The sequence below is a fragment of the Pecten maximus genome, chromosome 12, assembly GCF_902652985.1.
Source record: "Pecten maximus chromosome 12, xPecMax1.1, whole genome shotgun sequence".
Lineage (NCBI taxonomy): Eukaryota > Metazoa > Mollusca > Bivalvia > Pectinida > Pectinidae > Pecten > Pecten maximus.
The window spans coordinates 1602402-1625866 of NC_047026.1; the positions used below are offsets into that span (position 1 = coordinate 1602402).

Genomic DNA, 23465 nt, shown 5'->3' on the forward strand with positions numbered 1-23465 from the left:
AAAGTCACATGATACAGTAAAAATAAGTCAACTTTAATAAAGAATATGCGATTATGTTATTCATTAATATATCATTACATTTAGTTCTTCAAATATATAATATAAATAATATTGAAAAGCTATCTTGAACGATAAAATATGTTTCTAAATGCTAAAAATTATTGGTTGATATAAAATTAGGAATAACGTGATATGATTATGCGCGAAACGAAATTAGGTATAATGTGTTCTGATCGACCGGATGCAATATATGCTAAAATTCATATTTATATTTTGATTTTGTTATGACTTTTCTTGACTGAGTTAATGATAATGCTAGCCAAGGATATATCGTGTGATATTGCAAAAGTTTATCCTAACATCTAAAGTAGCATATCATACGGCTCATTTTGTTAAGTTAGGCTTTGATAATCATAATGATACCCACTATAGTTGTTAAAATCTAGGGAAAAGGGTATATATATAATTTGCGTCAGAAAGACCCATTTTCGCTAGCCAAGGGTGCTCAAAACGATACTCTCCTTGGCTAGCGAAGTTGAGAAAGACATGACTGTCTATATAGTTTCAGTAGCTATATATATATATCAACTATTGTTATAAGTTTCATTGTTGTTGGGGTTTTTTGTGGGTTTTTTTTGTTGTTGTTGATTTTTTTAATACTGCTACTTTTCTACGATAATCTGTAAATGTTCCGCTCCACACACTAGCTTCCCTATCTTTGTTTTTCTCTAACCCCCCGCCCCCTCCCCCTCCCTCCCCAAGTGCCCAACCCCTGCCACCACAGGTTTGAATCCACGTGTCTTTAAATTATAACTTCGATCACTTAAATCTTCACATATTGTCTATGTGATACTACCATGACCCTGCTAGAGACTAAGGCTGATCAGGTGACTGACCTCACGAAAACAACAGAAATTTCACAATACCCATTCACAGGCACCGGTCATAATTTATAGGCATATCATAAAATTAAAATAGGAAGATATATAGAGGATATCTAACGGTGTCTTCAGTAATACCAAATATATTTCACGAGTGTGGCTAATATTTTGATGGTTTTCACGAGTACGTAGATTTTTAGGTTAAAGACAACTGATAAAAGGATATGACGACTTAATTACCTTTTTAAAATGAATAAGATACTTTTAAGAAATCAACCCACGGGGAAATAAACTGTTACCAGTCCCTGTGATCAACCCACGGGGAAATAAACTGTTACCGGTCCCTGTGATCAACCCACGGGGAAATAAACTGTTAATGGTCCCTGTGATCAACCCACAGGAAATAAACTGTTACCGGTCCCTGTGAGCAACTATGATACATGGAGATCTATTTTGTACAACACTTTCCGAAATACATTCAGTTTTAAAATCTATTCTCGCATGCATATACAACCACTACAGTTCTCACTTACAAATTATATTGACACATTTTATATAGAAATATAATAATGATAAAATGCAAGCATCATTTTTTTTTATATATACACATTTAGATGTATAATCGTTTATCCAGGTTCGAGGGTTTGTTTAAATGAGTGTTAAAAGAAATATTTGAATAGTTTTTAAATATCCTTATAAAGAAACAGCCCAGGATCAAAATTGTCACAGGTTAAATTTATTTGTACACTAGTTTTACTGAAATGTGGTAAATTTGATTGACCTATCTCTCTGAAGTTCGGAACGATTAACAGTCATATCACGGACTTAGATCCACCACAGACGTCTCTGGATCCACGTATACCTAAGAATGTTATTTTAAAAGTCCCAAAATTACCCCATACAGGATTTCCATTTTCCTTTACATAATTTTAAAAAGTGAAGTGTATTACTCGCTAATCTATAAATAGGAAAATTCCAAGTTCAGCTTTGTATGGTGTGACGAGGTGAGTTGGGAGGACCCGTTTTACCTGTCTTAGAAACACAGGTACACACAGGTACTCACAGAGGTACACGCACGGGTACACACGTGTATTTAAATCAGCAGTAAAGCTCTGATAGGACTATCGAGAATGTTTAATCTTCGCACGATTTATTCATTTATTATAATCTCTCTGAGGAAATGAAACTATTTAATTCTCACCCAGTGAGGTAGCGTGTAGCCTTGTTACCGATATCTAGTTTTACTTACAAATGAATTATTTTTAAGGAAGTATACAGATAAAGTTTTATAGAATGATTAATAAAACACAATTTTAAATATCCTGTTTTCGTAGAATTTTTTTTTTGGAATCCAATAATCTGTAGATACTGGAATGGATTAGGAAAGGTTAATTCATACAAGAATAAAAGATTTTTTTATCGTTTTTGTTTTGTTTTCAATTTAAGGTTCGTGTAGGACATAAAAACGCAAAGACAAACAGCACAGAATTTCACGGAATTTATTTTTATATTAACATTATTCATTCATTCATTCATATTCACATTCACATTCATTCATCCATTCATTTTTCTTTACCTCCCATGAATTGAATATTATGTATTCACATAAAACTGAAATAATGCCGGAATTTTTTATTTTACAACACCACGAGTTCTATACACAGCTTTTGTCCGATAGTAATACAGCCAGCAGTATGAGTATACAATCACAGTCAGTAGGAACGAATTAACAAACTAACCTCAAACCAAACCAAAGACCTCTGTATTAAAGTTCCGACTCAAAACTTGCCCTGACTGAGTTTATTTGGCTCGACATTTATATCAACCTCATGACAAAGTTTATTACTTGAATCTGAAACCGGAAGATATTTTAAAATTATTTATGATACAAGGACATATGTTCCACAATGAATATTTATAATCTGGGTTTTTTAACTTGAAGTTTAACTTGCCCAAAATGCATTATAATGCTGATAAATGTGAGCTTTTTGTCGCTGATTTGAATTGATAAATTATGACTCGAAGTCAACTTTGAGTATTTCCAAGAATATTTGGATTGAATACATAACGAATGTTAAGAGGGAAAATAAACATCGGCGTGTAAGTGACAAATTGATTTATTTGTAAATGTATAAATAATTATGTGATGATTACAAGTTCTCCATATTTTATCATTCTGTCTGAATTCGACAACGGTAAGTAACAAGAATATTTTATCATTCTGTCTGAATTCGACTACTGTCAGTAATATGACATATTTTATCATTTTGTCTGAATTTGACTACGGTAAGTAACAAGATATATTTTGTCATTCGGTCTGAATTCGACTACGGTAAGTAAAGGCATAAATAATTTTATAGAATATATTTTTAGTGTGTTTAAGTTTACTGTAATGAACAATTGTTCTGATAACCCTACAGGCTTCCCGGTTATCAGGTAGAAATCGGGGTGGTGTTGTAGCTATTTTTATCAGAAATACCTGGTTGGTAGTTACACATTGACCCGGATAGAGAAATACCCGGATGTAACAATGGGCAGACAGGTGTGTTGGCAGTGACGTACAAACATTCGGGATCACTTTACGGAAAGCCTGGTTAGCTTTTCACCAAATTTCAAAAATAAACGGTTATTTCTCTGGTAACTTATAAACATTTGTGTGAGACTCGACTTCAGCGCCGTTGTCAAACCTTATTTCCAAATAGTATGTATATTGGTTAATAAATAGAAGAAATAATTGAAAGAAAATATAGCTCTAAAATATTTATTTCATAAAACTGTTAAGTCGGTGTGTTTATGAGAATTCTAAACGCTTATAGACAGGTACTTGTTTTTATCACATGCTGAAGAGAGGGTTGTCCCATTTAGCGGTGACTAAACCCCCGACCTCTGTAGAGCGGCTGTGACACGTCAATTTCAATAAATTCGGGAGGAAAACGAAAATTCTTTTGTCAACATGGCCGTGGAAATATACTAATTATAGAAATCCCTAGTAAATCCAGTTGAATACAATTATAAGCCGCGGGTCTATAACATTATACATGTATATTATGTCTAGCGAAGGTCTCGTGAAGTTAAAAATCATTATTTCGTTAAGTATGGTTTAAATGTAATCGTGACGTGTTTTTTCAAGCACCTGGCTCAAACAGTAAGTAATACAAAGTATAATATTACATATATACAGATAATGTAAAGTATATCGTTTGCCGTCCAATTTTTTGTCGAATATCCACGCGTCATGTGATCACAGGCGCGTGCGATTTTTTAAAAGTATTCAAGTAAGTTCTCATTTCTGACTTGATTTGTCAATCTTTTATGACTAACTGCCTGATTGAATCGATGGCCGATCGATTGATTGATCCACCGCTGATTGACGCCATCTAGATGCCAAGGGTACGTCATTACGAAGAGTCCAGTCAACACTTTGGTATTTGTTCAAATTCCAGTTCTTTATTTGCTTTACCAAATCTAATATTCAAACTTACATCCATTTAGCTTAAAACCTATTCGGATTCTTTGAAGTTTTAATTATTGATATGTTGTAACCATGGCAGCTGTTTCGGTTTAAATCGGTACAAATATTACGTGCAATTAAGCCATCTGTCGTCACTGGTGCCCAAGACGAAACAAACATGGACAGTTGTACTATGATAATGAAAACAGCCATATACTCTATAATATGTTCACCGTAGACAGGTATTTATAATCAAATAGTAGGTTCATCAAAGACTTAGTTGATTATAGAAATTCAAATAAGAATTTAAACAAAACATCGCGAGTGGATTTAAGATCGAATTTTTTCCGGAATAAAACGGGTTGTGATGTTATGTATAATACAGCCGTGGTATGTCCGTGTTCGCTAACATTTGGTACAGACGCCATGTTACTGGTGATAGATATTAATTCTCTCCATTTGTCTGTGACATTTCGTTCGTAGACTGGCTGTACATTGTTTTATGGCTGGACACTGGGACAAACTTGTGCTGAGCTGATATTATGTGGGGGAGATTTTTTATGGACGAAATTGGACATAGTATACCTCATGAACACAACCGTCCGGTCAAGAATATGTCGCAGATTATTTATCACATTCATTCATTCATTCATTCATTAGTTTATTTATTCATTTATCTATCTATTTTGCTTGTGTCTCTCATTGCCACAATCTGAACAATAAAGTAACACAGACTTCAATTCAAACTTGTATATATATGTTGTAATACCGATGGCTGTTTGATTTTTAAGGGATAAATTACTTACTTTTTCACCGATTATTTTGAGGTGTTTCAGAAGAGTGAATAAAAAGCTCATGAATTGACACGAATTCCTAGCCCACGGTCCATATGGCATATCAAATTAATTCGATCCAAGTCCCCGTCCCGTGCATTGACCGCCCATAGCACAGGGGCTTGACACGTTCGACGAACTCCACGCCCGAAATCATCTGAGGTCTGACCCTGGGTTTGGGTCAGAGAGTAAACGACACTCACAAGATATGTTGCTTTGTCATGAATAAACGACAACCTCATTCTATACTTTCATTTCCGTACATATGTTTGTTAGATACTTAATTTGTCTGAGTCATAAATTGATTTTTATCTGAATTAAAGCCGATAAAAAATCAGAAACCTTCGGTTCATAATTTAGCACAAGATTACAGCTTACGAAACTGAAACCCGTTGTATCAGAGACATATATACATATACATGTATATATGTCTCTGGTTGTATCAATTAAGGCAGCAAGGTGATTTCTGTAAGTAAATAAATAAAAATGATAAAAATGGTGTCCAAGTTTCATAATTTTATACATATATGACAACCAGGTACTTATAAAGTACCGCGGTATTACGTATTTATATAGTATTTCTATATATTAGTCCCTATGATATCGTCTGTGATCGTTGGTTAACGAAGTCAAACGTCATCGCAGAAGATAGCAAATGACTCAGTCACACTACTTTATTAGATCTAGATAATCTACAATTTTTAAATACATTCTCGTTTAAATGTTTCTATAATTTATAGAGTAATGTATATACTCTGTCCGTGTAGACATATCTATGTATATTTCGAAAATATCCTTATTATCCCATATCAACAGCAGAAGTTTCAGATTCGTTTCGTTTCGCTCGTTTTATAATTGCTATTTTTACTTCACCCGCGTCTCGTGACTATTTCGTCAATCGACATTCCTTGGTCAGTGTTCAGACGAACAGGGAGTGTGGCATCCGCTTCGTTACACAATGACCGAAAATCCGCATAAAACCGTACATTTTCAAATCGTTTGTGTTCTGGATACTTTCGTTGTGTGATTACAAATGTAAGTAGCCCACAATTGTGTCGGTTCATGTAGTTGTAATGATGCAATTTCCTGCGATAACCTATGCATCGTCTGCGCTGGGCACGTTGTCGACATAAAAAGGAAATGGCGGTAAACTCCAGTTACCGATGTTATGCGCTAAGCGGACAGCTTGATATATGAAACTTGTGAATGAAATGAAATAAAGGTTATATCAAATATTTTTATTAATTAAAATAAAATATATTTTACTACATTGGGACATTTCCCGTTCACGCGTATTCTTAAAACTTCTAATAAACTATCCAAGTAACCCTTGGAGTGCCTCTTCCTTTTGTGTTTACGTTTGGTTCTATAAATAGAACATGCCTTTGTCAAGGCTGAGAAACCATGCGACGATGCATATGTTTTCGAATGCTGACATTCGACATGTGTTCTACATTACCATTCTGACTACATTGAATCTATGTGTACAATGGTGTGTTTTTACTCGTTTTAACTGTTTTAATTATTGATTTCGAAGCATGATGTTTTCCTAAAAAGATATGTATTGTGAAATCACGTTGGAATATTTTATTCAACTTAAAGTTATGCCTGTTTACTGCAAGTGTTGAAATTATTTTAACAAACGGGTCGTATCTCAAATTGTAACATTGGTATTTCTAAACAGAAGCCTCTTAGTGAGTACAGGTTATTGAAAATCTCATTTAATTTATCTGTTTATTAAATTTTATTAATCATGACGAGCTTATTCAATTAGAATTAATGCTGTTTTATATATACATTTATCCTGCTGTAGTCAAAGATGTAATATCTTATCATAAGATATTGAGAACATCAGTAGGATACTGAATATGTTTTGCCTGTATTTCTAATACAGTATGTGTTCTGATGTATTAAGCCATTTAATGTTATGTGGCCATGAATTATATTTATGATAATTGGTCATGAATGTCCTTTCATTGTTCAGTCTTGCATTACATAAAGGTAAACATGACCTGTGAAGGCATTATATCACCTGCTGACAAGGTAAGAGTCAGTAGCCAGTGCTACATGTCCTATCTGATATAAATTCATACCCTGCAGGCATGGTCGGTTTTATTTGGGATTGGAGTCTTTCTTGTTATTTAGAATTGTTTACTTCATTTTGAGGTATGACAGATGGGGTTCTATGAAAACCCTTGTTATTTACCTGGATTGCCTATCTTGGCCCTATTGGCCAACCTGCCCCAAAGGGATAAATAGATTTATACAGGTACCTGGTGTGACTCCTAGGGGGTCATGGTTTGTGGAAGTAATTGTAATGTGTAAAACACCTGTCAAGTTTCTGGGAGTTTTGGCATCCAATTTATATTGCAGTATTGGCAAAACTTCCATTTGCACCTCCACTTCAATTAAGGTTTTGCAGTAAAAGGAAAAGATTTTCTTCAGAAATTACTTATTTTACTCCCAATATAGTTTTGTTCTGTCTTTAATGCAAAGAAACACTTTATTGACCAATTGAATAGATTCATGGAATAATGTCAGATTGTTTCCTTTGTTCAAATACTTTGGATTACTTTTCATGCAGTCAGATCAATACCTGGTGTATATATTCATGTCTTTGATTAAAGAAATTCTGATAGAAACTGAAATATATATCCTGCAGTTCCTTGCTAGCAATACCAAATGGAGTTGACTTGTTCGCATTCCGACTGTGTCCCCTTAAGCTTATATACAGAAGTTTTGCACTTTGTTTCAAATTGTGTGGGGAGTAGATAATGCATACATATCTTCAATTGCCCGATTTTATATTCAAGTATCTCTTGGGATAAGGGTGAGCTTCGTACTTAGTTCAGTCACAAGTCTCTGCTGTGTATAGTCGTGGCCCATTGATCATTTTGATCAATGTTTGGCCAGCAGAACTAGCTGTATATGGATCTATAAACAACTTGCAGTACAGGCTTGTAAAGGGTTTTAAAGTGAATGTATATTAAGAAATAGCTTGTGTAAGTGCCAAGGTCTTGATTCATTATAAAATTTCAACAGAATTTATACAGGAGTTAAATTTTTATAGGAGTATCTTCTCTATACATGCAAATGGTTTTATAAGGCACATGAATACATTTTCTGCAGGAGTTGATGTGAAACGTATAGCTAAATAGGTATTTTGTAAGAAACATAAAAATATAAGGAAAAAACTTTCAACAGTGATAATTGAGATACTTAGGACCTTCACTGGCTTAAGTCTGATTTTCAATAGAGAACAATATATAGCGGACTTTTCATTAATCCAAGTTTAAGGTGTTTGAAATACATTGCCTGACATGGAAATACACACCTGAGATGGAATTACAGTGGATTACTTTGTTACTGATTTAAGCCTTTAACCAATTCTGTGTCCTTTGTTTCTTTGACGCTCTGGCCATGGTGTATACAAAATTTCTAGTGACCTTGAGGAAAGACGCTAAGACGATTGTGGGAATCGACTCAGTGGAGCAAAGCCGGTAACTTCGATCCAGTATTGATTTCCCTTTAGTATGGCCCCAAACTTGTACGTTGGTATTGATTAGTGTTACTAGGCGAATTATGTGATTGAGCCATAGTTGGTGTTGACCTAGAGTATTATTCTAAACTTCAGGAAACTTTGTGTGATAGGCTATCTCACTTTCCATTTCCTGCCTGTATTTTAACAAAGTATTCAGATTACTTATGAAATGGTATGGTGACTGAACATCGACTTGGTAGTATATATTATACGACTCCTTAATAGATACTGTGGACATGGTAGTGTAGTTGTGTTGATTGAGACAAATTTCTGGTGATAATCATAGTAATGATTGAAAGATCACATGTTCATATGATTAAATATATCTGAATTAACATTCTACATTTGAAAAGTTGACTAAATCGGAAAGGATACATTTTGAGCCATATTTGATGAGGCTGTTTGCAATTAATGAATTGAATTTTAGTAAAATAGACAACATATCCCTTAGATTTTTAGTTAATCGCCCTTTGAGTCAATTTTAGACTGTCTCCTTGTAGTAGCTGGTGGCTACCTCACTGAAGAACATATTGAGACCAATCCCTTGCTAGTCCTATACAGAACAATTGAGGTTAAAGTGTCTGACCCAAGTACACAACTGCATAGGATGGTCTGTCTGCTTTAATGAGAAGCACCAACTGACTTGGGTAGAGTTCAAACACTTGCCTCAGATCTCCATCTGAGGTTATATTTACTGTGTCCGGTGCTTGCAGTCTCCTGTAAACTGAGGATTATCATGGCGAATAAAGAAATAATTTAATTTCTGATTCTATCCTTGTGTAATATTATGTTTATGCAATCTGTGATGTTGTGTCCTTTTTCAGTTAAAAAAAAAGAAAATAGTAAAATTATAGGTTAAAAATTCTAACAGTACTTTCTGTTGTTCAAAAGTGTGTTAGTATGTGTTGGTCGTTATGATTAATAGAATATTTGTTCAGTTCTTGATAATTTCAAACAATTTAATATTAATGTTAATTTTCATTATGTTGGTTGCACAAGAAGACATGTTATTTCAAAACAGAGTTACTGTGAAATTTAACTGTTAGTATAACAGTTGACTAAGCTGACCTGGAGGGTGTGTCTTGTCACATTTGGAGGATATGATGTCATCAGTGCGGTAGACTATTGATTTATGTATGTGGCTGGAAATATTTCTGTAGAGATGACAGGTGGATAACTTGTTAAGGTTTGTCAGTTAGCTCTTCACTCCATATATATTTGCATCAGAAATAAAAATGAGCTTTAATGTAGTACATCATACTTGATATTTGATTATCAAAACAGGAAAGCAATTTTTTGAACACAGGATTAGAATTAAAACATAGTTAAAAATTGCAGTGTATTGATGAATGATATATCATAAGATTGTTGTCTCTTTGTGGTTTAGTGAAACCTGTCTAATCCCCACTCTGTGGTATACAACATATTATAATAAACTGACCAGTACAATGAGGTTGGTGCACTTCCACAATGGATATATCCGAATACCGGTAAAATTTTGATCGTCTGAAAAAATGTATTTTGTTACAAAAATGGTATTATTGAATAGTCATGTTAGTGGAATTACTAAAAACAAAATACCTAATTGTCTTGATTCGTTTATGTTTTATCAGGGTTATTGGTCAATAATTACTGTAAGAAAGTGCTGCAAAATGTTAATTTATATAGAGTTAATGATAATTTGATTTATCGCATACTGTGTACATCATGACCAAATTTATTAGAGAATCCAAATGGAAATAAAAAAAATGGCTGAAAGTGAATGCATGTTCTTGATGATCAAGGAAAAACTATTGAGATTCGATCACTAAACTGAATTATGATATATATTGTAGTAATGGTTTCATATATATTGTGTTATTTGGAACTTGAACACTAATTTGCCTTTACAAATTAATATTGTCACTTGAATTACTTTACAACGAAAGACTTCACTATGTTATTATCAAAGAGAAAAGAATGCATTATGGTAACTTCTAAAACTGTTGTCCTATAGAGTATTATCTTCCGACACAACCTTATGTTCACTAATGTTGTTACTTTAAAGCATTTTCAGTATTATGCTGTACAACGTCATTGCTCCATACAAAATAATCAGTGTGCTAGCTGTTCCCCTCTGTGGCGGTGTAGGATTTTACAAAAATACCTTCATGTTTCAATAGCAGATAATGTCATTCAGGTGGTTAACAATATGTGGGTTAGTTCCATTATTGACGTTGCCACGGTTCAGTGACGGTCGTGTATAACTACATTACAAACACTAAAACCCCCATGGAATACTTCTTGGTAAGTGATCTAGCAAGTTGTTTAGACTCGACTTCAGGAGCTACACAGGTAGAGTATAATACAGGTATAACTGCAGTGTGTAGAGCTCAAGTTCAATATGTGAGATTATGTACATGTGTGTGTACTCCATGCCATTCACATAATTGTTGCACATGTACATGTACAGTATACCATGTCCATGTTTTGCATTATTTTCATGCACAAAATCCCCAGAGTCCACCTTTGTTATGGTGTATGAAACTCAACAGCTAGAATGAAAGTTTGAGATTCTGTTTATCAAATACATTATAATAGCATGCAAAATGATTTTTCAAGTAGAAAAAAACCTAAGAGGTGTAAAATTTCTTCCATTAAAAAATATGTTATTCTTATGGTTAACTAAATGTAGACAGATCTTATCAAGATGATTATATAAATATACAATTGTATAGATATTTAATTCAATACATGTATTAATAATTAATCTCTGTGGTTACCATGGTTACCATGAGGTAGAAAGATGGAGAAACATTTGTATTACCTGTTACTATTTGTGTAATATTTTAAAATTTTGCACGAATTAATTCTATTTGAAAAGATTAACCCATTGAAACCTTGCCAGGAAAACTTTATGTTGAAAATGCTTTCACAGTACTCCTTTATAACATATGTATACTATATGTCTGATGTTATCAGAGGTCCTACTCACAGGCATGGCGAGGCCCAATAGGGGGGACCTTCACCACATGTACACATCATCCCCATGTTTTGGTATAAAAACTTGATAAACCTGGTTTTACATGTATAGGTTAATCAAAGTCCAGGGATTTGTAATTACCTTACCAGGAAAAAATGTGGTAGTACTACTGTACGTGATTATTGATATTTATTCTATATATTAATTGGCATACATGTTTATTTTAAAATATAAAACTTCTGTGGTTTTCATTACAAATGAAAGTTGAAAATTCTGTTGACAATATACTGTTGACATTTTATTGAAAATGTGCATGTGTTTATAATATTTTTCATTAATTGTCATAACAATTATACATGAAATCCACTTTTGGCTATAAATGTACTTAAATGACCAAGTTAGAGAAATATACCTTAATAATATGAAGTTAAACATGTCAAAAGATGGAAATCTATTAACCGCTTTGTCTGCTAATAATGTTTAACTCTGAGGTGATACGAAGACCTTGTCTATTAATAAAACAGTTATTAAAAATGAGGAGAGCGGGCTTGCTCCAGTATAATCTAATTATAAATACAATATACTTTATAAACCGTGATGTATGTTTATGTGTGTGTTTATTAACGCCATCAAATTACTTATAAATGTAATTAAAATTGTTCAATAAACCTTTGAATTATATATATATAAAGTTTATAATGAACGGCTAGGCATTAGGATGAAGTCAATTTTTTCAAGTCAATAAAGGTAAACACGACATTTTATAAACAGATTTAATAGTTCACAGTTTACAAGTTTGTTATAAGGCAATGCATATTTTTCAAGAAGTCTAAACATGCACCATGTTTGCTGATAATACTAGCTATGAGTCATTTCCTATGTGACACATGTTTCACTGTGTTAGTTCGCCATGCGACCACATGTGTTACATTAAAAAAATGTGGAACTAAGCGAACATAAACTCATAATTACGATAATTGGAACTTCATGCTAAAACTGTTTGCACTGGTATCTGGGAATATTACAAAATCGTATATATATGAAGTATTGGGTGGCTTCTCGAATTGGTTGACATCAAGATTCTTCAAGCAATATAACCATGTATGCTAGTAAAATAATGGAACTAGGTGAGTAAAAAACATTGGATACTGGAATTAATGGCCGTTTCTGTTTATGGTAGAAATAGGAATATTAAGATTGGTGTAGAGGACAAGAGGAGAAATGTATTTGATTATCTTAACACTTGGCTGTCATTGTTGATTACAAACACCAGGTAGATATCATTATTGAATCTTGTGATGATGCATTTGTTGATGTGCTATAGTGGTGTACAGATCTTTAAGAACCAACATAGTTGTTAGAATTGGAGCGAGTCGTTAGATGTGAAATGATTTCATGTCATTTTGAATTATTGTCAATGTGATCACACGAGATATCATACACAGTTGCTTCCATTGTGACTGTGGATTATTATGAGGTTTATTGAGGCTGTTTCTGAATCTTGGTTTTGAGCTACAAAGATGGGTGTAGGAATTGTATTGGTGCATGTAAAAGTTATATATGGTAAGTATTACTGAAATGAAATCTGGATTCGAAGTCACCCTGGGTAAGCTTTTGATATGAGATGTAATATTACTCCTTTTCATACCTCTTCCTCCCTCCTCCCTTTATGAAAAAGTTCAGTTTCAAAGTTTGAGGAGGGATTGTTTGCGAACCACTTCCAGGTGACTGTTTTAAAATCGATCCTTCCCAAATTAAGAAAGGAGCTCATTTGTGGGAAGAGGTTTATTTGCAGATAAATATGATAATTAAAGTTTCACTGAAAGGGTTTAGAGTAACACAATGGGAATTCTTTTAGACATGCACTCTAGATCTGTATATGTACACGTGTATCTTACTGACTGTAGTAGCTTGTTGTCTGCTTTGTACAGTAGATGTACTAGTACTGTTTGAATGGATGATTTTACATGACGGTGAGTATACTTGATTTTGTCTGAATTCTTTGGTCAGGGAAAAGTGTTTTGTTTTACAATGGTATGGTTAGGATAAAGGACCACATTTCCTGTGCTAATTAGTTGATATAAATGTAGATGTTAACCCTTATCTGTCTCCAAGCAATGAATGCCAGGTTCATTAAATATGTTGGTAATATATGTATGTACCATCATTCTAAATCCATTATGACTTGTGGTCTCTTTTTAGTTCTTATAAACTTATTAGTTCTAAATGTATAGCTACACAATTGTGAATTTTATGTAATTTTTTTTCTTCAGCTGGTTTTAAATTCATTTTAATTTAGACTAAATTATTCCTAAATTATTTTGCCCTTGGGATAAGTGATGGTGAATAGAGAAAGGGCATAAATAAGTCAAGGGTAAAAATTCCAAGGTCATGATGTGTTACACTATAACAGCACAGATACATGTCTCAAAGTTTATATGGTACTGGTTCCTGCCTGCAATTTAGACAGAAAACAAAGCAGGGCTTTTTCTCACTTGTGTTTGGGATGGGGTATATATATACTGTCAACTGTTTCATTCTTGATGGAGACTCGGAAGTATAAAATGAAACAAATTTTTCCCAGCGAAGATTCCTGATCAGCTGTCAGAGTGTGATTAAACTACAAGGCCCAGAGCATTTTTCTTCCAGTATTACAAGAGATTTGTTGTTCAAAGTGTTAGCACTGCAGGGATTTCCTTATTTCAGAAGCGTGTTTTTCATAGTAACTGGGTTCTGTATATAAAGTACAGTATTTTAGATCTAATTCTTCAAAATTAATGGGCTCCAACTTAATTTCTTTGCTTGTAAATTATACAGTATGTTATTGGCATGAAAACACAGTCACCTGTGGATACTTGGGAATTTCTGTTTGCAATTAAAAAAAGAAAAGATAGTTTTATGCTGGTTACTGAAACTGGATGTACTAGTAAAAATATTGATCCCATGCCCAGTCATTACTAGATTCGATCCCATTAAACAGTGTATATATATACAGTCAAACCTGCTCTAACGACCCCCTGTAAATTGGTTGGTGCAATAATTTTGACCTGTCTATAAAGGCAACCTGTCTATAGTGACCGTTTTTCTGCCTCCCCTTGGGCGGTCGCTATAGACAGGTTTGACTGTATATGTATGCAGGTTATATAATCTAGCAGAATGTGACTTACCACAAACAATATGTGAACTCTGTGCTGAACCTTGTACTGGTAATTCAAGAGTTCACATATACGATATGTATAAATATGCATTTACGTTTAACTAAGTACTGTACAGGAAACTATAGGCTGGGGGCATCTGTGTATAAGTATACATGTAGCTATTTATCATACTGAAATATCATGACTATCCTATGGACAAAGCATTGGGAACATACAAGATCCTATAATGACTGGCATTTATATATACCGGTTCACTTAATAATAGTATCTTGATGACATTTTTTGTCAGTATTCCGGAATCAATAGTTGGCAAGCATGTGAATTATTGAGAAGCATCCTATACAACATGTATTGATGATGAAAACATACTACACAAAGCCAGTCGTGTATGACTCATTAGCAAGCTTCCTACAACCAGGTATCCTGTGTGGTGATGGTGGAACGTTGTTCCCCCCCAGACTTGTATAATGGACTGGTCTGTCTATTGATTTTATAAACACTCCAGGGGTTTGTAGGGGTGAAAGATTGTGAAGGGACAATTCGCAGGCAATATATATACTTCAGTATCTTTCTTGTTACATTTATATCAGAGTGTTTTCACCAAAACTATTTCTGAAAAAAAATGTTTTATATGCATTCGTAATTTAAAACTAGTTATGAAATTTTAACTAGTGGAAGTTTAAGTGTAGGTTTAATTTTGGTGTACACAAAACACCTTTCATTTATACGCTGTCACAGTCTGGGATACACACCTACGCCATGCTGTGGTTTATTAAGTATTGTCAAACATCTTAAACAACCACTAATCTGTGTACATGTGTTTGTGAGGATATGGAGACAATGAAATTGTTGATTGACCTTTGATCAATGGTAAAGACATGTCTCGGATTCCTATAAGGTGCCAACTATATCCAGACTAAGCAGAACATTTTTGATAGCATTTATTTGAGCACATTTACTTCACAGAACCTGTATGTTAATATAACCTTGTCACTGACAATCATTAGGTTTAAAAAATAATTGTTCCTGGGAAAAACATCTCGAAAAAATACCTTTGTTATGAGGTGAGTACCCTTGGGGAATATTTTTTGTTTGTTCGAGTAAAATATTTTAAAGTCATTATTTAAAATATAGAACAAAGTGTTGGCTTTGTGCTTGTCAATGTTTTAAAAACTGGAAACCCTGGCTTCATTTTGTAACAAATCTGTATATAATTTGTAGAACAAGTTTATTATTGTGTTAATATATATATAGCATGAGAAGAGTTAATGACTTATAAACATGTTGCTTTACTCAAATTGATGTGGGAAACCAGAAAATCAATTTTAGTTTTGGGATTTCTCTAGCACATTTTATAAGCTAAAACGTATTTGTACCATTTAGTTTGACTGTAAATATTGTCAATGTTTCCCAAAGTTCATTGACATAATGTTCGGACTAAAATGAAATATTTCTATCGTTTTTGTTTTCTTAAACAATATTTAATCTTTCTAATCATTATGATTTATGAGTTTGCAGATTGTGTTTGGTGTTGATGACTTGCACTCATATACATTGTATGTGTAAGTAACAGTCTTAAGTTAGGAAGCAAAGTTGATGATTATGTTCCTATAGTTATTTTAGAGACAAAAACAAATTTTTTTTTTTTTACCTACCTCTCTACACAACACCTTCCATCACAGGGTTGGTAAAGGGGACCATTAGATATTTTTAGCACTGGCCTTATATAGAATACAAGTTGTGTTAGATAGACTTTCAAATCTTTTGATGGTACGTGCCTGCATGGATTAAATACTGAATCCTGATAGTAATTTTTGGGTTGTGTACTGTATCTGTCTCTATATGTTGAGTATATATGCCTGTCGCTAATGACACAGCAATGTGCCTACACAAAAATCTATCGTATATGTACGGCTATTTCAGTGGTGTGGTAAAACAGGTTTTATTACATCTGTCACTCCTATACCTACACAGATCACAGATGGTCAAAATTGATATGCACCAGGTACCGGTTTATAGATTTTACCTCAAGTAATTTCATTGATGAATGTTTCCTTTTTTGCAAAATATATATAATGTAAATATACATTGATTGTGTGATCATGATGTCAGTATAGAGAAAGGTATGATATATATTAATATGACGTCAAGCTAAGAAATATATTGTATGAATCCTGAGGCAAGATGCTTTATAACCAATATAAAGAAAAGGCAGATGATCTATGTAAATTATATATGAAATGTTGGTTTTAAGGTTCCCGGTGTTGAACAGTGATGGTTAAGTTAATTCTACTGTTGATCGAGTAATATTACTTTTGAACAGTTTTGGTTCAGTTATAATTCTACTGTTGAACAGTTATGGTTCAGTAAATTCTATTGCTGAACAGTTATGGTTCAGTCAATTCTACTATTGAACAGTGACGTATTGTGAAGTTATTGTTAATTGAACATGGTTGGTTAAGTTTAAATTTTACTGTTGAACAGTAATGGTTCAGTTGATTCTACTGTTGAACAGTGATGGTTTAGTTAATTCTACTGTTGAACAGTGATTGTTCAGTTAATTCTACTGTTGAACAGTTTTTGTTCAGTTGATTCTACTGTTGAACAGTGATAGTTCAGTGATGTAGTTACTGTTGAACAGTGACGGTTCAGTGTTGTTATTTTAACAATAAGTGGTGATGGTTTGTGTATTTCCCCTCAAAACTGTTTTCTGGGTTTAGTTAGACACCTGCTGGAAGTTTAAATGCTAACATTTAGCAAATTAGTAGGTACAGTATACCCAAACACCACTAACAGACACATGATGTACAGGTGCTAATAGGTTTACAAAGTGGGACTCCCCTCTCAGTGGGAATGGACTGGTCCAATGCATCAGATAAGAAAGGAAGGAGATTTTAACATCTATAAAATAGGGTTGGCTGCATAATATATATGGTAGCAGGCAGGTGTTCTGGTATATATATATTTATGTATATTTTGTACTGCTTGACTTGGCATATATTTGTACAGCTACCTTTACATATATCTAATATTTTATAGTTTATATACAGAAGCATCTTCCTTTCCTGTAGTCAAAACACTTAAAATTTGTATTATTGGCTTAAGATGGAACTTTATTTAGGTAAGGTAATGGCACTAAATCCTGTTAGATGGTAAATGTCGGCCCATCCATTTGTTAGAGAAAGCTTTTATGTGACAAAAAATGTATTTCATTCTGAAAGTTACTGAAAATCAATATTGCAAGCATATATAATAATGTCCTTCCATTCGGTGGATACCTGGAAAAAAATTCAGGTAGGAGCTACCCAGGTAGATCTACCTGTGAATACCTTAGCTGTGTTAAGTTCACCTTATAGAGCGGATTTTGCTGTGTCGTCCTTGCTCCTTTGTGACACTTAACATGTATAAGTTTACTTGGTCCAAACATTTAAAATGCTAGAATGTTAGTATTACCAGGTTAGACAGTAGAGGATGTGTCCTTATCTGTAGGTATACAGTCATATCTACCGAGGTTGAACATCTCCTCTGATCCTTGACTGGGTGGGTCCCGGTAATATTACAGGTCCTATATACCTAACACGGAAAACGACCAACAGGATAGCATCACATTACACTAGTTATTGCTTATGATTTAAATAGTGTGATAATAGATGTGAAAATTGTTCATACATATTCAAAATTAAACACCAGTACTCTTGTTTGTGTTACGTAGGAGTGGTGGTATACAGAAATCCAAATGAAAAATAATACAGGACTGTAGTGTAGGTCGGGTAGGTGAAATTCTTTATTTGACATATAGCTAAAAATAAGATTGTAAATATAAGTAGTGGTAGTGGTATTCAGAAGTGTTCTTATAGAATTATGTGTAGAAGACACTACATTATATTTTAAACAGCATCCAGCATAGAGAGTCTGATCTGTTGCAGGACTAACAGAAATAGTTTTACAATTTGTTTTCATATCCCTGTCAAATTTCACGGAAATGTTATAATATGGCATCATCCCTCTGTCCGGGTTTGTTTGTCGGCCGATCTCCTTCTACATTCTTTAATGGATCTCTTTGAAACTTGGTATGATGATCATGATATGAAGTTGTGTTTCCCTGGAAAAGAATTTTTGATTCCGCCAGTTTTGCAAAAGTTACTCCCCTTTTATTATTTGATTTTTTTGTCAAGAAATCTCCCTAAATGATTTTGACTGATTTCTTTGGAACTTGTTGAGCTTTATAATCATGATATGTTGTTATGTTTGCGTGAAAAGAAATTCTATTTGCAAAAGTTCTTGCCCTTTGTTCATTCAGGCAGTATTTGATATTAATGCAAGATAATATTATATAACACTACTATATGACATTCGATGGGCGTATATATATTGTCCCGCCCTGCCGTACTCTTGTTGGATCTTTTGACATCCTGTGACTAAGGACATCCTGTGGTAATACATTTAGGTTCATTTTAATTTCTGTGTCGTGTAAACTGTTTACTCAGTTGATCATAAGAACTATCCCCTAATCAATACTTTTTACTGTGTACAAAAAATGTTACTGTTTTATTTCATAAAAAGAAAGTAAAATGCTCCTGAACTATTGATTTTTTGAGACAGGGGTCAAAGGTCATTTGGTCAATTTGGGTCAAATAATGAAACATTCAGATCAGTTTCAGATGAAATACGAGGCCTAGAGCTCGAGGGAGGCTTCCTGGTAACTGGTATTCTTTAAGTTTTTACATTTCATGAGGTATGTTGTGATCTATTTTAAAGAGATTTTATTTAGAGGCACTTGTACTAGAAAATGATGAGCAAGTCTATTTAGTATTTAGCCATATATATATATATATATACATTCATGATCCATTCGCTGCTTCATTACTGTGGAGAGTGTGGCACCTATGAAATATGAATTTTTAATAATGAAACAAGCTGGCGTCATATTTAGTAGTTAGTGCCTATTTTATTATAATTTGGAAGTCTCGTTAAAACATTGATAAATTTGCGACATTGTTCAGGATCTATTGTAATCACCTGTTTCATATTCCTCCTCTGAAGATTTTAATCTTGAATGCTTTGGCCTAATGAGGATTTACTTCTTTGTTTGAAATTCTGCCAGATTTCTTTTTCTATCAACACATGTACATGGGTTGAACTTAATATAAATTTGGAGTAAATTGAGGAGCAACTCTACATGTTTGTGGTATTAATGTGGGAAAGTATTCAGGCAGAGTAGCAGTGTTACAAGCACAGCTGTGACCCATAATATCGGCACCATCTGTACTGTGGGGGATGCTAGCTGGAAGTCTCGCACCAGCGCATCCTGTGAGGGAAGTCAAGCAAGCTCCAACTGGAGATCTGACATAAAGATGGGACTTGTACAAAGCTAGTGTATTCAGTTTGAAACCTGACTTTTGAATTTGATTAAAAAGTGGTTACAACATTTCAAATGGTAATTCCCAATAATTTACAGTGTCTGAAATAGAATTTTTTTCTTAGGTTGTGTAAATTTTTCAAGCTAACCATGCTCAATATCTCCACATGAACATGTGCAATGTAGGGGTATAGTAAAAGACCCCATTGTGTGATCACCTACCTTGAGTAATATTTGTCACAGTTTGTTACATGTAGACGGGATTTGTTTTCAGGTATGCACAACATTGGTCATTTTTTGTTGTCATGAGTTGTTAGCAATATTTTCTGTAAGAACATTGATACCCCGATGTTTATTAAAATGGAAATGTTTTATTTATGAGAGGATTTTATTGGAAACATCTGAAATTCTTTGATAATTATATTTATGAACTGGTTTCCATTGATACCTGTTGGAATAAAACATACAGGGTATTGTAATTATTTCTACCAATTAATGTATGGAAGTAAATAATTCAACACGTAATTGTATAATTTGAAAGATTAAAGTAGTCCTGTATTAGTAATTAGAGGATTATCGTCTATATTGCATGCTATGATGAAACTTTTGTTACAAGACTTAGTCATCTTATTGATATCAGTTTGAAAAGATATTAATTTTTTCTATCTTTTCATGAAGCATGTGTCATGAGGATTACTTTAATTATTACTTGTGTAAATAATATTGACAGTTATTTAAATACCTATAACATCCTGCTCAACTTTAAACAGACCAGTCAACTTTAATCATTTTCCGATTACTAATCTTTCTCTTCTTGAGCCTGTGTATGCAGTCCGTGTTGTGTGTTAGGAAGTGTATGAGAAATGGAAGCTTTGTGGGGTTGTGAGGTTTCTATGACTTGCTGGTGTGTCCCATTGATTTCTCGTCCTGAACAAACACAAGACGCAGCTATTACAAAATCTGACTAGTATATATATCGGGGCACATATATATGGTTCTAATGGACTAGTACATAGCATACGTGTCATGTTAAAGGCATTGATATGATCCTCTGTTTGTTATGGAGACATCAAAACATGTCCTGTTTAGGTACGTATGATATTGACATAACTTCAGTATCTTGTTCGAGAGTTATTTAACTAAATAGGCAAGGGAGAACAACAAATTGATGGGGCATGACAAAAAAAAGATATTTTGTGACTACAATAACTTAGATGGGATGTCAACATAGTTTCCAGTATATATATATATAATATATGATGTATGAGATGTAGTAAATGTAACATCTTAATATTTATAGAGGTTGAATATATATAGGCTGTAAATTTGAGATAAAATTAAATCTGATGCTTATATCTTCAATAGATTAAGCTGGGCAGTTGTAATCTTTATTTCCTAGAACCAGCTGGTTTTACTACTGTTCATAACTTACGACTTGTAATGCCTCTATAAAATAAAAAACATGAAAATAAAATTCATTCAATATTAAAATGTTCTGTTTAAACAGATAACTCAGTATAGTTAAACTGATCTTTTGGCATTACAACAGCTTTTTTATTTGAGCTTTTTTTAGAGAATAATAATGGGCCCCAAAAATAATGAGGTATTTTGATTTTAGCATTAGCTCCATATTCCATCATGTCTGCTTAGCTCATATGGTTGTCCTAGAGCCGCTGTTTTGCAGTCTGAAGGTTTGGAGTTTAATTCACCAACATGTTCCTTTATATATATATAGTTTCATTTTTTTCTTACAGTCATTAAATTTTTCAAAGTGATATTTGATTTTCAATTTTTACTTTATTTCATAGGGTATTGATTGACTACATGTTTTCACAATCCGTTGACATCACCATAGTGCACCAATGACCATGGTGATGTTATTTTGATAATGTGGGAATCACGATAGATCACGTGATATATCTACCTGTATCTCTAGCTCAGACTATCCTGTGCGTGGCCTAGGTCAAGACTAGCAAATAACAACCTTTCTTCTTTACACCTATGCCATGGAATATCACAGTCCAAGTCAGTTGAATTGTATTGAATAACATGTCTTTAGTAAATTGTATTTAAAGAAAAAATGGGTAAAATTATGTTTTGAAATATATGAAAGCTATCTCTTTAAATAATCCACCAATTGGAAATCATTACTCAGTGAAAGAACTTTTCGCAGAATTAAATAAATGCACCATTCGACTTCGAGCTATTCATGGGTAGAAGTTAAAAATCGGTTGGATCTAGATTAGGAATATATCGAGATTTGGCATATGCTAGTAAATATAGATTATATTGAGTACAGACTTTTATATCATTCCAGTAGGCAAACAGTAATGATATAGGCAGGCTTGCTGAATACAAGGTACTACTGTAGGGAGTATAGATTTCTTGCTGGTACACATTAATAGTGACTTGGAAAATTACTTCATGTGGCAGATATATCGGTTTGTGTGTACATTGTGTAGGCTTGTGGGTATGCAGGATTAGTTGAGGAGGAAAAATCAGCTTTGTCATGGTTTTCCAGGATCAATATGTATGTACATCATAACATTATCAATATACATACATCGTAACATTATTATGTTTGCTTTGTGCTAATACAGTCAAATGAAATACATGGATATATAGCCATTAGCTTGCATCAATTAACCCATGATTTCTGTCCAGGCCCGTATATTGCCAAAGGATAGGCATTTTGATGGACAGATGTCTGATCTGTCAAAATGTCCAATATCTGGTGTTAGGGCCAGAGGAAACTTTGACTTAATTAGAAATTAGTGAAAAATTTGTTTGCCTTTTCATTATAATGACTGCATGTTTTATATTTGAAATGATTGAGCCTATGCTATTTTGACAACCCAATATTGGAGTTTAGTAGAGTGTCTGACATGGAGGTTATTTTAATGTGAAAAATTAAGAATTGGACATCTGTGTATGTCTGTAATCTATCCCCTGTTTTGTAAATCTACAAAAATAGAAGGTAATGAACCTTTCAACATCACCAGTCTTTTATGACATCGCTACATGTAGGTATGAAGTCCACTTTGAAGACAGGTCATGAATTTCTATGTAAAGCAACTGTTCATGTGTATAACCGTCACAGAGGTGAAGGACTAGATTTAATGTGTTCATAGCCCTCTTATTAAACTGTGGCTTGTGTGTAATGTTGAAAAAAGTAGCTTTTAACAGCTGATCATGTTCCAGAAAATACAATTATTTGTGTGAAATTGGATCCATATATTTTTTAGTTTATTTATAAAATTTTGTTTTTTAACAAGTAGGA

General features: G+C 33.5%; 1 protein-coding gene across 1 annotated transcript in view; it reads left to right on the forward strand.

The window, feature by feature from the left end:
- The first annotated feature begins 6085 nt into the window (after nucleotides 1–6085).
- Nucleotides 6086–23465, forward strand: part of LOC117339256 (mucin-17-like) — a 39198-nt gene continuing 21818 nt past the window's right edge. Inside the window, exon 1 of the mRNA XM_033900737.1 lies at nucleotides 6086–6200. The gene's annotated coding sequence lies outside the window, so the exon portion shown is untranslated. The remainder of the gene's footprint in view (nucleotides 6201–23465) is intronic.